Here is a 17,193-nt window from a genome sequence, read left to right on the forward strand (position 1 = left end):
GATGAAACTACCGTGTTGCATTCCCTTGCAGACGTTCCTTGTGTAAACTCGGATCAGGGTACTAATGATAGTAAACTGCTGTCAGTATTGGGAATTAAATATCTTAGTGTATACTTGACTAGTGGAATGTCTTGGCACTGCCATGTCAATTTTGTTACTACTAAAACCTGTCATGTTTTGGGCTTCTTGCAATGTATCTTTTAAAGAACTGTTGTATACATCAAATGTTCAAACTCAAGTGTGCTTGCAAAGTCTATGACCTGAAATCTGTACTTGACATTCAAAAGTTAAAAAGAGTTCAGAATTTGGTTGTTCATTTTGTTTTTAATAAGTAAGACAAATATTTCAGCGTATCAAGTGCAAAGAGCACCATAGGCTATGGGCACACTCTAAAATGTAGGAAAGCTCTCTGTTTTCATAATATATTTTACTCAAGAACTAGAATTGACCGAAACCAATATATATTGAATCCCAACTACGTGTCACTAAAGAATGATCACTTATTTTTAAGGTTAAAGAATACATGTGCAGAACTGACCTTTTCAAAATGTCTTTTTTTCCAAAAACTATTTCCAAATGTAACAAGTTGCATGAAGAGGTAGCGTCCATATTATCAAATGATTCATTTTCTTTCTTACTGTAGCATTTTTTAATGTATTATGATATTGCGTTATTTCTATCACAATATTTTTTCTTTTTCTCATCACCTGCACGTGGTGATACTATGTATGTCTTTTCTTTTGCTACCCCCACTATAATGCCAGATAATGGCACTGTGGGTACTATGATAAATAAATAAATAGATAAATAAATATGCTGCATCGCGCCGATGAAACTATCAGGGGTGTTCAATAAGTTTTGCCTTTTGGGCTGTAGCTTTCTTTATGAACTGATGGAGGTGAAAGAGTTCAAGTTCAGATGAAAGAGTGGAATATCTTTTTTCCTTGGAGTGCATCACATTTTGATGCATATGTCCCTACTAGCAGTGACACAAGCTTCAGCCACCAGTGCATTAGTCTTTGCATGCCATCATAGAAGACTGAGGACTGTTGACTACGATGGTGGCACACTGCATTTGTGGACACAAAGTGCACATCCTTCAAATGTCTCTTCATCTTGGGAAACAGCCTGGTGTTCGATGGCATGAGGTGCAGACTATATATAACAAGGGTGAGGAAAAGCAGCCACTTTCATTCTTTCATTTGATGCCATGCAGAGACTAGTGCACAAGTGGTGGAAATGAATCAGCAGTGGGTGGGGACTATATTTGTGAAGTGACATGAGCTTTTGGGAATGAGGGCATCCCAAAATTTAATTTGAGTGTACTATCATTAAATTCAATCCTGTAACAGAAAATGCTACAGCCCAAGAGGCCAATTATCGAACATCATGCATTTATATGTTCTACAATGAAAAATCTATCATGCTATATTTACAAAACACTGGCATAATTAAGGCACATTAAAAGTACAACCACGAAGTATGAATAAAATGAAAGTTGGCCTTCCCTTCAGAAGAAAGCATTCAGATGAGAAAATCATGGATGTAACAGCATAACCTGCTTGGCAGCGTATAGTTGGAAGGACAACATTTCAATTTCTAAGTATGCATATAGTTCAAATTTTTATGTGCACAACTTGAACTTCCTTCGAGATAACACTTTAATTATAATGAAGTTTTCATGCATACACACTCATTGGGGAAGACATTTTGTTTCTATGTATGCTGAATTTTAGAGCAGCTGATTCTAGGATGGTTGCAGACAATAAAATATGTAGCTCAGCTGTGAAAGTTCTACACAATCTGCACACTCAAATTACGCTATAAGCTTAGTCCATTAACTGATATCCTTTGACTCACGGCTAGTGTGGCTGCTTTGCGAAGGGTAGCTCCAAAATATCTGTGCCAGTTTCGACTTTATCAAGACATAAGATGTAAATTTCAGTCTATAATTAGTACCTACAGGTTAAAATCCTAACTGATCATACTGGTTTAAGAAACCAGTTCCCAGTTGATTCCAGCTGGCTTCCAGTTGCTTCAAACTGCGTATCAACTGGTTTAAATTCAATCAACTGGGAATTTGTTCATTACACGAGTTTGACCAGTTGGGATTTTTTTTTTTATTTCACAACATCCACGATTACTCCGCACGTTACGCACGCACGGTTAACCACTACACGTAACTTTTTTCTCTTCGAATTTCGACAGAAACAAGGGGCTCGTGGACGCGCTTGCAAAGGCTACAAGGGCGAAGCCCATGCACGATGAGCAGGGAGCGGACGTGCTATCGCTTCCGAGCCTATGGCTTCCTCACTGCAGTTTCTCTTTCAAAGCAGAGCCAACGCGCCTACGCGCACTAAGATACAACGTTTCCCACAGCGATAATCAACATCCCACAGAGCAGTAGCCACGAAACTCTTTATCCACTGGCGCATCCCACTTCACCCAGTATTGCACAAAGAAGCAACCAGGAACCTCTCCACGGCGCCGATTATCTCCGTCTCTTCAGCTTCACATTTCCGTCAGTTGTCAAGGCCACGAGTGGGAGCTCCTTTTTTAAGACGTGGCCGTATAAGCAAGACGCATGCACAGAAGCAAATCATACTGTACTTACAAGAAGACTTCACAAATATTGAAGGCCAGAACTTGACGACGACTGAACGCAGGGCACTGCCTGACCGCAACCTCCGGCAGCAGGTCAACTTTCGCTACGGTAAACCGCTAAAACATCAGCCGCACGTTCAAAGGAGGCTGCACTCGCGGAGCTCTGCGGCTGGCTGGGCTCGCGTCGGGCAGAGTCCGCTGGCTGGAGTGCCGCTCCGATTGATTTCGTAGCTATCGCGCGGCTCCCGCGTACTGGTGCGAAATGCCGTCAAGAGATGGCGCTCGTTTTCTTGTTGGGAGCTATTTTCATAGCTCAAGCGCGCGCATTTTCAGAACGCGTCCATCGCCCACAAACCCGGCCGCGGCCATGGCTTACTCAAGGTTCAGCCTCAGTAAGTTACAGTGGCTACCGCAAACATTTGTCGGGGCTACAGTGAGGTAAACAGCCCAAAGGGTTTCCGTCCAAGCGGTGTCGTGGGACTGGGACACAATTAATTTAGCGTGATCGGGTGCCTCGACACAGCGTTTCGTTGGCACCAGAGCAACGCTGCATCGAGGCACCATAATATGTGAAAGTCCTAAAATTCAGAAGGGTGAAGACGAAAGTTTCCCTGACCTTCAAGAGATTTGGAACGCTGGCGATGCATAACGAGCCACACAGCATAGCCCAGAAGAAAGCCCCTCCGGGCTATAAACTTTTAACACAGGCTGCACAGATTATTTCGAGTGGAAGGGCAGACGCGTAAGAAGCCTCTCTCACTTTGAATCGTGCTGTTTCGACCCTTGGACAAGGGGGGGGGGGGGGGGGGGGGGGGGAGTCTGTTACTATATATATATAGAGGGCCAGGTGGAGGGAGGGGGAGGTATCCGGTATGCATCAGACAAAAATTAGAAACGGCATATTAGTGCCGGGCTGGAGCCACATTGGTTTGGTTTATGGGGTTTTTACGTCCCAATGCGACTCAGGCTATGAGGGACGCCGTAGTGAAGGGCTCCAGAAATTTCGACCACCTGGGGTGTTTTAACGTTCACTGACATCGCACAGTACACGGGCCTCTAGAATTTCGCCTCCATCGAAATTCGACCGCCGCGGTCGGGATCGAGCCCGCGTCGTTCGCGTCAGCAGCCGAGCGCCATAACCACTGAGCCATCGCGGCGGCTTGGAGGCATTGGATTTTATTAATGAACAAAGCATAGAACTTAACAAGCAAAAATGCGAAAAGTTGCTGTCGCTTCGTGAACAAGAGCGGTCAGACTCGCTGCATGCGGGTTCGCGACTCACGCTAAATGGTGAACAGCCACAACACAATATATGTACACCAACATGCAACTGCAGTCAACCATTCTTCCTTGAACAGCAGCTGCAGAAGCCTAGGGTTTTCCTGAGCAAATTTATAAAGCCATTCTTGTGTTACATTACAGTCTCTCGGTGCACACTCGTCATACAAAGGCCATCCAGACTCCCATTTTGCATTGCTGAACGGAGCCACGTTTTCAGTCTCCTTAATGGAGGAGTGTTCGACAGTGCTGGTGGTAACTGGTAGGTCAGAGTTACCTCGATGGCTTTTGTAACAGCGGGGTGGAATATCTTGGCCTGAAGCAGGGTAAGCAGTCCGAGTTTCGTTTCGTCACATCTAGTACCAGGAGATGCCCTATGTTTTCGATGCAGTAAAAACCTTCGAGTTCTTCAGCGAGGGTGGATTTATGGGTCAGGTTTGGAGGCTATCCCCCAATAGGGGGGTCAAAATTTCGTCAGTGGAGGAGTGGGGAGCTGTGTAACGCACGTTGCTAGTGCATACAAAAAAACTGTATATTACCCAAAATCCTAGGGGAGGAGTGAACCACCCCTTCCCCCTTTGCGGACGCCAATGCCCCTGGGGAACACAAAAGATCCCCACGCCTCCCTTCCAAAATTTCGCATGCTGCGCTTCCACGTGGTCCTAAGAGGGAGGTCCACAACGGAGTATATCATAAGGAGAGACATTTAAGCGTCGAAATTAGATGCGCTCGACGCTGACAACTGAGGAGAAATATGAAGGCACGTGTAGACACACAGACAAGGTTAATTATGTTAACTTCCTAATGCAGTTGCAGCGATGAATTGATAATGCAGATAGAGGTGAATTGCAAAAATGTTCGTGTACTTATATTTCGAGGCCTGGCATAAGAAACCCAGGTGTTCAAAATTAATTCGGTGTTTTGCACTACGCGTGCCCTACGACCCACTGTGTTGCAATGCCAGGCAAAAATCGCGAGAACAAATTTTTCTTTGCTCCCAAGCATTACTGAAAGAGCCTGAAAACAATTAATACATGAATCTTTCTCTGAAACTTAGCAAGGCGCCTCTGTCGCGCACATTTCTGATTTCACGCGCCTTACTATTGCAATGAAGCTACCAACTGGGAGAAATTATGCTGTTTGTGACTTTTTTTTCTTTTTGACACTTCCTAAAAAGTTTTCGCATATTTCAGTTTCAAGTAATCGAATAAATTGTCATGAATTAAGCATGCTCCTGCTTTCTGTCGATAACCGTTAACAATAACCGAACGGCATAAATGAAGAAGCCAACAAAACTGAATCCGATCTTAAGTGCAAAGTCACCACAGAAACCTCTGGGGAAAAACTTGGCGTAACATGTGTGTCAGTTGGGCACATTCACAGGCTGGGAAAGGGGACTTCAGCAAGACCACTTATCGTCTTTTTCCAGGATTTCAACGAAAAAGCATCTCTCTTCAAAAATTGCACCAAAGTTAAATGCTCTAATGCTTCTTTCCAGAACGATTACTCGCAGCCTACTTTAAAAAGACGCAAGATGTGGCAGAGTGCAAAATTCGAGAAATTGCAGGGCCGGAAAGTGTTTCTTTTTCATGACAAGTTGCACATCGACAGTGATGTGTTTATCTGGCATGAGACAAAACAAGAACGGCAGATGGCTTTAGGAAAGCATGGCTTTAGGAAGGGGTTTTTTTATGATTACTCAGTTAGTCACCATATTTCACTTTCTTGCTTCCGTCGTGGATAGGGCCGGCCAGGTAGACTTAATTTTCCAGAATTTCAGCAAGGCTTTCTGCCTAGTACCCCATAATAAATTAATTGAGGATCTTCAACTGATAGGACTACCAGATTTAATTATTGATTGGGCATCAATGTATTTAATACAACGGAAACAGTACGTAACTATTAACGGAGATGATTCTTGTGCTCTTCTGGTCACATCTGGTGTCCCTCAGGGCAGTGTGCTTGGGCCGCTCCTGTTTTTGATACATTGCAACGATATTCTCGCGTCGTTCCCGCCTGGACAACGTAACATCTTTGGTGGAGGTGCTGATTTTACGCTGAGCACACCACGCAGCTTCGTAGTACTCGTCAGGCCGGGACTACCACCATGGCTCCACCCGGCCGGTCAAGGAGCCCCACTACCCCCACTACCCCTCCTTTCGTCATCATGGCTCCTCCTCGCGACCCCGGCACGTTTTCCGGCACAGATGGCTCGGACGTCGAAGACTGGATTAACCTCTACGAGCGTGTCAGCAACTACAACAGGTGGGACCCTACGCTAATGCTCGCGAACGTCATCTTTTACCTCAATGGCACGGCGCGCGTATGGTACGAGACCCACGAGGAAGAGCTAACAAGTTGGGACACCTTTAAGGAAAAGTTGAAACGCTATTCGGTAGACCTGATGACCGCCAGCTCGCCGCCAAGAAACAGCTGGCTACTCGAGCACAATCTTCTACCGAGAGCTACGTGGCCTACATTCAGGACATCTTGGCGCTTTGTCACAAGGTCGACGCCGCAATTAGTGAGACCGATAAAGTGGGCCATTGCCGACGATGCGTTGCACCTGCTTGTTTGCAAAGACTGTACCTCAATTGACTCCATCATAAACGAGTGCCGTCGATTTGAGCAAGTCAAAGGCCGCCGCATTTCGCCGTCGTTTTCTCGCCTTCCCAACACGGCCGCGACATCTTCCTGTGAGGACCACCGATCACCATCCCGCACGCCCTCGGACGCCCCTGCCGTCACCGATTCAGTCACCCGGATCGTCCGACGTGAACTGGAGGCCCTCGCACCTGTGATATCCCCGCCCTCCGTCCCTGATACAACCCTGCCCGCTGTGTCGCTGATTCAGGCCGTCGTGCGGCAGGAACTCGCTCATCTGAACCTCGCTCCGGCAGTGTGCGCCATCAGAAGCCCGGACACCCCCCAGCCCCCTCCCTGTGCTTTTCGTCGCACCTATTATTCTCTGCCCCGTTCCCGCAATCCCAATGACTGGCGCACGGCGGACGACCGTCCCATTTGCTTCCGGTGCTCTCGCATTGGCCACATCGCCCGTCATTGCCGCAGTCTTCAACGCCCCGCAACGTCTTCCCCTCCTTCTACAGTCCCGCCTCATCCCACAACTTCTCGACCCGCGCCCCGTCCGAACCGTCTGCACCAGCCGTACCCCCTCCACGCCGATTCTCCCGCTCTCCGTCCCCGCAGGGCCGCCGCTCTCGTTCCCCCCAGTGGCCTTCTCGCAGCCATGCAGCTCCCGGAGGTGACGCTGCATCAACGACCCGGACTACAAATCCTCTCTCGACCACTCAACCTAATCTTCTGAACGTCACTATCGACCGTGTTCCTGTGCGCGCCCTGATTGACACCGGTGCTCATGTATCAGTGATGAGTGCTGCCCTCCGCCGTCGCCTCCGCAAAGTCCTCACGCCTGCAACGTCCCGTGTGTGTGTCGCGGATGGTGGCATGCCTGCTGTGGACGGTATGTGTACCGCGCGCGTTACTATTGCCGGCCAGAGTATACCAGTTCAGTTCACCGTGCTGACTCCCTGTGCCCATGACCTTATCCTCGGCTTAGATTTTTTGACTGACCATTCCGCCCTCATTGAATGCTCGGAGGGTGTTCTACACCTCGCCCTTCCAATGCTGGATTCAGACCCACTTGATGTATCACTGCGACTGTTCAGTACCGCATATGCTCGCCTGTCATCCCGAACCGCCTCTTTTGTTCCATTGACCCCATCTCGCCCAGTTCCCGATGGCGACTATCTCGTTACTCCCAATCTTGACCTCCTCCTGACCCGTAACGTTGCCCTACCTCATACCATTGCCACCATCCAAGCCAACGCCCTCTCTCTGCCTTTCCTCAACTTCGGCCTCACTTCTCAAGTGCTACCGTCCGGCATCTGCGTCGCTACGCTATCCCCTCTCGCTCCTTGCCACGTGGCTACGTTGCCCGCTACCCCAGTTCCAGAAACCGCCGCACCGCGCCGGCAGTCTCTTCTGTCGACCGACACCTTCACAAGCATGATGGCTACCGACCTCTATCCCGATCAAACTGACAAGCTTCGTGCCCTTCTCGAATCTTTTTCGGATATTTTTGACGTGAACAACACCGCGCTAGGTCAAACTCTCGCCGTCAGGCACCGCATTGAAACAGGCGATGCCCCTCCCATCCGCCGCCGCCCTTACCGGGTCTCTCACGCCGGGCGTCAAGTAATCAATGCGGAAGTTACTAAAATGCTAGAAAAAAACATTATCGAACCCTCACACAGTCCCTGGGCCTCACCCGTCGTCCTTGTCAGGAATAAGGATGACTCATGGCGTTTTTGCATTGATTATCGCCACCTAAATAAGATCACTAAAAAGGACGTGTACCCCCTGCCGCGTATCGATGACGCGCTTGACTGCCTCCATGGTGCCAAATTCTTCTCGTCCATAGATCTTCGCTCCGGCTACTGGCAAATTGCTGTAGATGAACAGGACCGTGAGAAAACCGCTTTTGTGACTCCTGATGGCCTTTATCAATTCAAAGTTATGCCTTTCGGATTATGCAACGCACCAGCCACATTTGAACGCATGATGGATGCTCTTTTGCAAGGCTTTAAGTGGTCCACCTGCCTGTGCTATCTCAATGACGTCATTGTCTTTTCGCCCTCGTTTTCCTCTCACCTCACTGACCTTTCTCAGATCCTTTCCCTCTTTCGTCATGCTGGCCTGCAGCTCAACTCGTCTAAGTGCCGTTTCGCGCGCCGTCAACTCGCCATCTTGGGTCATGTCGTCGACGACACGGGGGTGCACCCTGACCCTGATAAGATCCGAGCCGTTAAAGACTTTCCTCAGCCACGTTCCTGTAACGACGTCCGCAGCTTCTTAGGGCTGTGCTCCTACTTTCGTCGATTTGTTGAAGGCTTCGCCGACATCGCCCGCCCCCTCACCGACCTCCTGAAAAAGGACGCCACCTTCATCTGGGGACCCGACCAAGCACACGTGTTTTCCACCTTGATATTGAAGCTTACTACCACGCCAGTTCTGGCCCACTTCGATGTGACAGCTCCCACTGAAGTCCGCACAGACGCCAGTGGCTATGGCATCGGCGCTATTCTCTCTCAGAGGCAATCCGAACAGCACCGTGTCATCGCCTACGCCAGCCGCCTCCTCTCCGCCCCAGAGCGCAATTACTCAATTACCGAACGTGAGTGCTTAGCCCTTGTCTGGGCGGTTGGGAAATTCCGCCCATATTTGTACGGCCGCCCTTTTACGGTTGTCACCGACCACCATGCGCTCTGCTGGCTCTCATCACTGTAAGATCCTACTGGCCGCCTAGGTCGCTGGGCTTTACACCTCCAAGACTACGACTATACCGTGGTATATAAGTCCGGTAGGCTACACAATGATGCTGATTGCCTCTCCCGATATCCCGTTGACTCTTCTGATCATTCTGGCAGTGACTCCGCCGCTGACCTCTTCTCGCTCTCTGCTCTTACTCACCTTGGCGATGAGCAGCGACGAGATATCGAGCTCCGCTCTATTATTTCCCGCCTCAGATCCTCTCCATCTGACCCTGCCCTGCGCCGGTTTGTACTTCATCATGACACACTCTACCGCAGAAGCCTGAACCCCTCCGGCCCAGACCTACTGCTCGTTGTCCCGAAGCATCTGCGCAACGACGTCCTCCACGAGCTCCATGACCTCCCCACTGCTGGACATCTGGGTGTCTCGCGTACTTACGCCCGCGTGCGTCGTCGCTTCTTTTGGCCCCGTCTCTACCAGTCCGTCCGCCGCTATGTTCGTGCCTGCGACCAGTGCCAGCACCGGAAACGTCCCGCCACGCTCTCCGCGGGTTTGCTCCAGCCTGTTGATGTGCCCCCTGAACCATTCTATCGTGTTGGCTTGGATCTTTTGGGCCCATTTCCGGAGTCCACCGATTTTCTCCTCTACGACCTCATCCTCCGTCATGGTGCACCCCGCCAACTTCTCACCGACCGCGGCCGTTGCTTTCTCTCTAAAGTTGTCGACGACATTCTCCGTTCCTGCTCAAAAAAACATAAGCTGACCACCGCCTATCATCCCCAAACCAACGGTCTTACAGAGCGCCTCAACCGCACTCTCACGGATATGCTCGCAATGTACGTTTCCCCGGACCATCGGGACTGGGACATTGCCCTTCCATACGTGACCTTCGCCTACAATTCTTCTCGTCATGACACTGCCGGTTACTCCCCGTTCTATCTGTTGTACGGTCGTGAACCCCAATTACCTTTGGACACGCTGCTTCCGACATCTCCTTCCCCGCCTTCTGAATATGCCCACGACGCTATTGCCCGCGCCGACCACGCCCGCCAGCTGGCTCGCTCCCGCCTACAAGCCTCGCAGGCCTCACAGCAGGACTACTACGACCGCCGCCACCGCGTGGTAACTTTTTCCCCTGGAGCCCTCGTCTTGCTTTGGTCGCCCACACGCCGTGTCGGGCTTTGCGAAAAACTAATGTCCCGCTATGTTGGCCCATACCGTATGCTCCGCCAGGTCACCGCCGTCACCTACGTGATTGCCCCGGCCTTTCCGGAGACCACCTCCGGTGCATCTCAGAGTGACGTTGTCCACGTCTCTCGCCTCAAGCCCTACGTGTCGCAATTCCTTGCCCCGCCCTAATTTCCACCGAGACGGTGTTTTTTGCGACCGGGGGCCATGCAACGGATAGAAGAAGAGATGAATGAAGACTCTCGGAGGCGCGCGTGCTCTGGGATTCGGTGCTCTGTGCCTGGTGCTCTGTGCGGGCCGCCCTGTGCTCTTGACCTGTGTGCTGTGCCCGGGCGTTCTCGCGTCGTTCCCGCCTGGACCACATAACAATATTGTAGATGTGGTTTATGAACCTGTACAGATTCGCATGTATGCTGATGACTATTATTTTCAATGAGATCCGGTCAGCTGACAATCAGGAAATACTAAACACGTCCCTTAATAACATCCACGCATGGTGTAGTCGATGGGGCATGAAACTTAACTTTGAAAAGACTGTCCTACTACGTGTTACAAAAAAACTTAATCCATTTAAATGCTCTTTTTTTTTTCTGGGTTCAGGAGAAATTACTGAAGTAAATGAATATAAATATTTCGGTGTTACATTAACAAACAACTTAAGGTGGAAGACTCACATTACTAACACTTGCTCGTCTGCCTTACGGAAACTTTGTTTGTTGCGCCAAAAACTAAAAGATGCACCACTTCAGGTTAAGAGACTAGCAGATTTATAAGGACTAAATTGGAATATGCATGTATTGTATGGGACCCGTATACTGTCACTAACATAAAAGCACTTGAGCGGATCCAAAGGAAAGCTGTGCGATTCATTTTTTCGCAATACAATCGAACTGCTTCACTCTTTGCATTAATGCAATCGAATATAATACCAACTCTTCAGTCCCGGCGCAATTTTCTTCGGTTGAAATTCTTATTTTTGTTATTTAACCATAAACTTGGATTAAATTCTTCACCGTATCTTATACTACCGAACACCAGACAAACTCGACACTCCAACTTCCTTTCTCTGACCCCGTACTTTGCAAAGACTAACTTATTTCAGCACTCTTTCTTTCCCCAAACCATCAGTGATTGGAACAGCTTACCAGCTTCATGTGTACGGTCTCTTGACCTGATAAGTGACTATTGTTAGCATTTTCTTAGCTTGTTTTGTTAGCTTGTTTTTTGCCTTTTCATGTCATGTCACCTACATTTAAATCAGGTGACCAATCCATGCTAACAATTACGGACCTATCTCGTTAATCAGTATACCCTGCACACTGTTGGAGCATATCATATCATCTGCCATAATGAAATACTTAACCGAGCACAACTTCTTTTCCCCTAATCAGCATGGTTTCCTACATGGTCGTTCATGTGAGACGCAGTTGTTTGAATTAATTACCGACCTTCATCCTGCCGTGCACGCTAGATTAAGGATTGATGCTATATTTATTGATTTCGCGAAAGCGTTTGATAAGGTACCCCATTATCGTTTATTACTGAACCTAAATTCTCTCAACATTAACAAGCATATTATTACCTGGATTACTAACTTTCTTGCGAATCATTGCCAATATGTCTGTGTAAATGGGTGTTGTTCTTCCCCAACCGTGGTAAAATCTGGCGTGCCACAAGGCTCAGTGCTTGGACCAATTTTATTAGGACTGATCTACATTAATGATATAAGTGAATTTATTACCTCTGCTATTAGATTATTTTCGGATGACTGTGTTATATATAGACAGATTAGCAACCCTGACGACACCAACTCTTTGCAGACAGACCTGGACAGAATCACCACTTGGTGTGAACAGTGGCAAATGCAAATTAACGTCTCTAAAACAAGGAAGGACTATAACATTCACCACCAATAATCAGCTTCAAAATCACTGTTACGAATAGTATTCCCATTGAGAATGTCTCCACAGTCAAATACCTAGGTGTCCATTTCTCGTCTGATTTAACATGGAATAACCATATCGATGCAATTGTCAGTAAATCATCTAAAGCACTTGGTTTCATCAGATGTCACTTGCACCAAGCTGATCCTGCCACCAAACATTTAGCTTACACTACCCTCGTCCGCTCAAAAATAGAATACGCATCCTTAATTTGGAACCCGCATCAATTGTACTTCATTCACAAACTGGAATCAATACAAAATAAAGCAGTGAGATTTGTAACTAAGAACTATTCACGTCATTCCAGCATAATGGCAATCAAAGCGTCGCTAAACCTACCATCACTCGAAAAGAGAAGAATACTAGCACTATTATCACACTTTCACAGATTATATCACAGTCACTCTTCATTCGCTTCATACTATATTGGACCCGCCCACCGTATCTTTCCGCGCTTAGATCATGCTCTCAAAATCGAACCCATGTTTGCACGTACCCACCTCTTTGGCCATTCACCATTGTTTCTTGCCGTTCACCATTAGAACAAGTTACCGGGTGATATTGTCTTCACCTTAAATCATCACGCCTTTGTGCAAAAACTAAAGCGTCTTTTACAAATAAATTCTGATTAGGAAGGCTCGATTCCTCCATATGCTCAACTTCAAATTTTTTGTACTTTTTTTCGATTTTGCCTGTTGTTGTGCATTTGTGTTGCTTGTAGAACTATGTGTGGAGTGTTGTTTATTTTTAACTGTGCACCCCCCCCCCCCCCCGGGCCTATGTAATGCCTGAAAAGTGCCTTTAGAGTATGTGAATGAATAAATAAATAAATAAATAAATTTTCCACTGCTCGTGTTCTGTTTGCATTTTGGTATTATTGCTCAATTTGTGATCTGTTTCTGTAATCCACTCCTCCTTGGGTCTCATGGCCTGAAGTATGTTATAAATAAATAAATAAATAAATAAATAAATAAATAAATAAATAAATAAATAAAACAAAATAACATGCTTGAATGTAACTTCCGCAGCATGTGCCAGTTCGGTTGTAACTCCCTGGCTGGCACTGCATGAAACACCACGGGAGATGCGACGCGCTGTGGTTTCATGGACACGTGTGATGGACAGAGCACAGTTATACATGTGACTGTGCCAGTTTTTTAAGTTCTACACAGAAAACGTGTGACGAATGATGCAATTAATACGGTCGCATTACTCCCATGTGTCGAAACTAAATTAGTTCCGGGATATCATGCGCGCACAATACATTCTTTCACGAGGGGTGCTGCCTAGCGCCTGTTTCTCCGATTTTCTGTGAACATCTGAAAAACACAATTAGATTCAACTTGCACTCAGTAGATGTTCTGTGGTTGACTCGGTGAGCCATACAGGTATCAATTTCTGCAAGGTAATGCTGCCAAAGCCAGCTATACACTACGGTGAGGTGTACTGAAGAATCTCCGCCTTGAATGCGCATCCGTAAGGCGATTGTGAACGTGAGTCAACGCTAAGGGGCGTCGTCTCGACCATGACTAACGTAACGATAACCATCGAAATGCAACTTCCGAGCTAGTTTTCTCGAAGCTCGCGAGCCCACAGAAACGCTGAATTACGCAGCTGTCTCCGGGAAGGAAAACCCCAAGTTTTTACGTTGCCTGCATCTTTCTTGGCTTGTCTATTCGGTTTCTGTAACTCCCAAGCGCCCCTGCTCTTTCTCGTTGCAGCGCACGGTGCTCGCTAGAGAGCAATAGCACGCCTCATTAACGGCACAGCTATATATATATATATATATATATATATATATATATATATATATATATATATATATATATATATATATATATATATATATATATATATATATATAAAGGAAGCCAACAGTCACCGAAACCAAGGTGCATAGGGGAATGTTTCTATTTTCTTTTAATATCTAGTGCCAATCAATTAGTTTTAAAGAAAATTACTCATCAAGCAGCAGAAAAAACAACCATGCCGCCGGTGGGATCCGAACCTACGACCTCCGAATATCGCGTCCGGTGCTCTTACCAACTGAGCTACGGCGACGACTGTCCAATCTGCTGCTTTCGTGGGTATTTATGTTTAGCGTGTAAGCGAACCTTGAGAGTGTTCACCAGCGCCACCCTCGTCCATAGCGGCGGACGTAGCACGTCCTGTAATACCGTAAGTGTGACGTAGAACGTCATCTAACGGCGAGGGCGGAAACTGTGCGAGAACCCTCTTATGCTACCTATGGCATCAAGACTGCAAGAACCGAGACCCCCATTAAGCTATTAGCAGACAAGGCAAATGAAGTGAGGGGCTCGTTTGACAAACATATTAAGGAACATATTATATATGCGGGTAACATACGGTAACCCTGAAGAAATGACTGTACTCCGTAAATGGCTATCTGGTGGGTGAAATTGTTCCGCCAATAAACACAACAGTGCGATCCGTGGAGGCTCATGCGAGGCCTGTCTGCTGCGTGCGGCGTGTGCGTATAAACTAAGTCATGGCAGAGCTACAGAGGGACGTGCTCTTAGAAGCGATCGGTTTTCATGACTGCGAATAATATGCCAGCAGCTTTCCCTATCACCTCCTCCTGGAGATTCATACAAAGTAGGAAGCGCAGTGAACGGAGCGTTCCGGTCACTAGAAAGCGCGCACAACGTAGACTGATCACCGAACGCCGTTTGTGGCACATTCCATAGTGTGCCCTGAAAAGTGGCCGGGGTGCAAATGGTATAGGCTTAGCGAGAAAGTGGAAACCAGCCTGAGGAAAGTGTTTTCACCTGCGGTAAGAACTGCATACCGAAAACCTTTGAAGGGGAATTTCTTTTTCATCGCATTCGCCTCATAAGGTCCATTGAGCTGAAGTTTACACAGGCAGCCTTTTTTTTCCCAACGTAGACAAACCGCTCACTGACAATGCACGTGTCCATTTTTTTTTCTATGAAAATAGAGCAGCGCGTAACAAAACAGGACACGCTGCTCTATTTTCATGGATCATCAACTCGCCCAACAAGCAACACTTCTTTTTTTTTTTCTACTTTACGCAAGTATTAAAGAGACTATGAACTCAGCCTAAGAGAATTTCTTTTGTTTGTCGATAATGGCGCCCTGCGCAGTCATTTCTTTTCTGTTGACCGACGTTTTTAAGTCGAGGAAGACAGAACAAGCCTTCACAAGTCGATGAACCCGAAATTAACGAAAGAATTCGTACTGAGCGGTCGAACAGGTGACGGCAGGAGTGGCGTCACGATCGGGAGTTATGAGTAGGCTGGTCGCATGCGACATCACCACTGCGACGTTTTTTTTTTTTAGGTATTTGATGGCTTTCTGCTGTGAGCTCTATCATTTACATATCACTGCGAAAACTAGAAAACATCTTCAGAATGCAGACTATTCCTTCACACTTTGAGTCTTACTATTTACGGCAGCTGAAAGCATATGCTGAGCCGCGACTACTCGAGGTTCGCGCCATTTTCTGTCTACCTCTGGGCACTTTCGGTGTCGTGCTGCAGTCTAGAAATACTCTCGCCCTTCTGAGAGATAAAGGAGAAAAAAAACTGAAACAAAATTTTAGAGAACGTTAGCACAGTATAACCACATGCCGGTGGGCGATTTCAGATGAAATCATGTAATGGGCGGCTGGTCGAAATCTTCGATTTGCCTAATATTTTCATACGTCATTTTCATATTTTCATACGCCGAATGTCTGTGAACAACGGGTCTGCAATTATGTGAGCCTAAAAATATTTCGAAGCACCCAAAATTTTTTATTATGACGAGGTGCACTTACGCGCAATGCTGTTCTGCGAACTTTGGTTACTAATAAATAAAATATATTGCAAAGATATGCATGAAAACTTGTTACAGGAAATTTACACTTACCGTAATTTTCTTCCGGTTATTTGTATCGAATTCTAAGGTGTCTTTTTTCTAAGATTTTTCGAACTTGGCGCATGAAAAGATTTATGACTAACTTTGCAGCTAAACGCAAAAATCATATCCAACATTCTCGCACAAAAATTTTGAAAATTGGAAAATTCTACGATACTGTTATGGAAATATTGAAGGTAATGGTCCATTCTTCTGATATGTACCAATCTTTCTATTAGAGTGTTTCTATCGAATCGAAGAGTTAAGCCTGCCATAGTAAGCCAATGGAACACTTTTGACGATAGCAAAAACGTTAATGGAAAATAAAATTCAAGAATGACTTTGGGTGACCTGAGGATATATTGATTGCTGTAGTCAAATCTTACATATGAAAAAACTGCGTTCAAAAACGGTTTCCCACTCAAATATGGCTTTGTCAAGAATTGTTGGGTATGCTTAACGTATTTTACACACTTATCTGCTGAATAATAGAAAATTCACTGACATGTCTCATACGGATGAGAAAATATTAATACGCAAACATCAAGCAAGCACAGAACCACGAAAGCTTTGGATTCTGGTCTAAGAACAACATTTTTTTATATATTTATATTCACTCCAGCTATTGTGAAATAATGCATATTCATAAGCATAAAAACCTTTTGTGTCATAGTGCTGCTGCAGTAAAAACAGTAGCGCTAAAGAGGCACTTTGTGCACACATTGCTGTTTTCGCCAAATTAAAATATCTTGCAAGGGAATGCTTGAAATTCTTTAGAGAACATTTCTGGTTATTTTACTGTTTTCTAAAATTTTGCAAACTTGGCGTACAGGAAGTTTTTTTTGGCTCACTTTGGAGGTCTTTATCTTAGAAAAGAAATAATAAACTATAGCCACTACCAGTTTACATTGCATTCTATGCAACCTTGTCGACGAAACAATATCGTATTTGCTTTATAAATCTTTTACGGACAAGAAAAAATTAACTGCACAACGGCTGCGAACATCTA

At 46.3% G+C, this 17,193-nt stretch overlaps 1 protein-coding gene across 2 annotated transcripts in view; it reads right to left on the minus strand.

Moving 5' to 3' along the window:
* The window catches only part of PH4alphaEFB (prolyl 4-hydroxylase subunit alpha-1), a 54,547-nt gene extending 51,707 nt beyond the window's left edge, over window positions 1-2,840 (minus strand). For both annotated transcript variants that reach the window (XM_077648281.1, XM_077648280.1), the window contains exon 1: window positions 2,615-2,840. The gene's annotated coding sequence lies outside the window, so the exon portion shown is untranslated. The remainder of the gene's footprint in view (window positions 1-2,614) is intronic.
* Between the last annotated feature and the right edge of the window lie 14,353 nt (window positions 2,841-17,193).

This window comes from Amblyomma americanum, chromosome 1 (assembly GCF_052857255.1).
Source record: "Amblyomma americanum isolate KBUSLIRL-KWMA chromosome 1, ASM5285725v1, whole genome shotgun sequence".
In the NCBI taxonomy this organism is placed as follows: domain Eukaryota; kingdom Metazoa; phylum Arthropoda; class Arachnida; order Ixodida; family Ixodidae; genus Amblyomma; species Amblyomma americanum.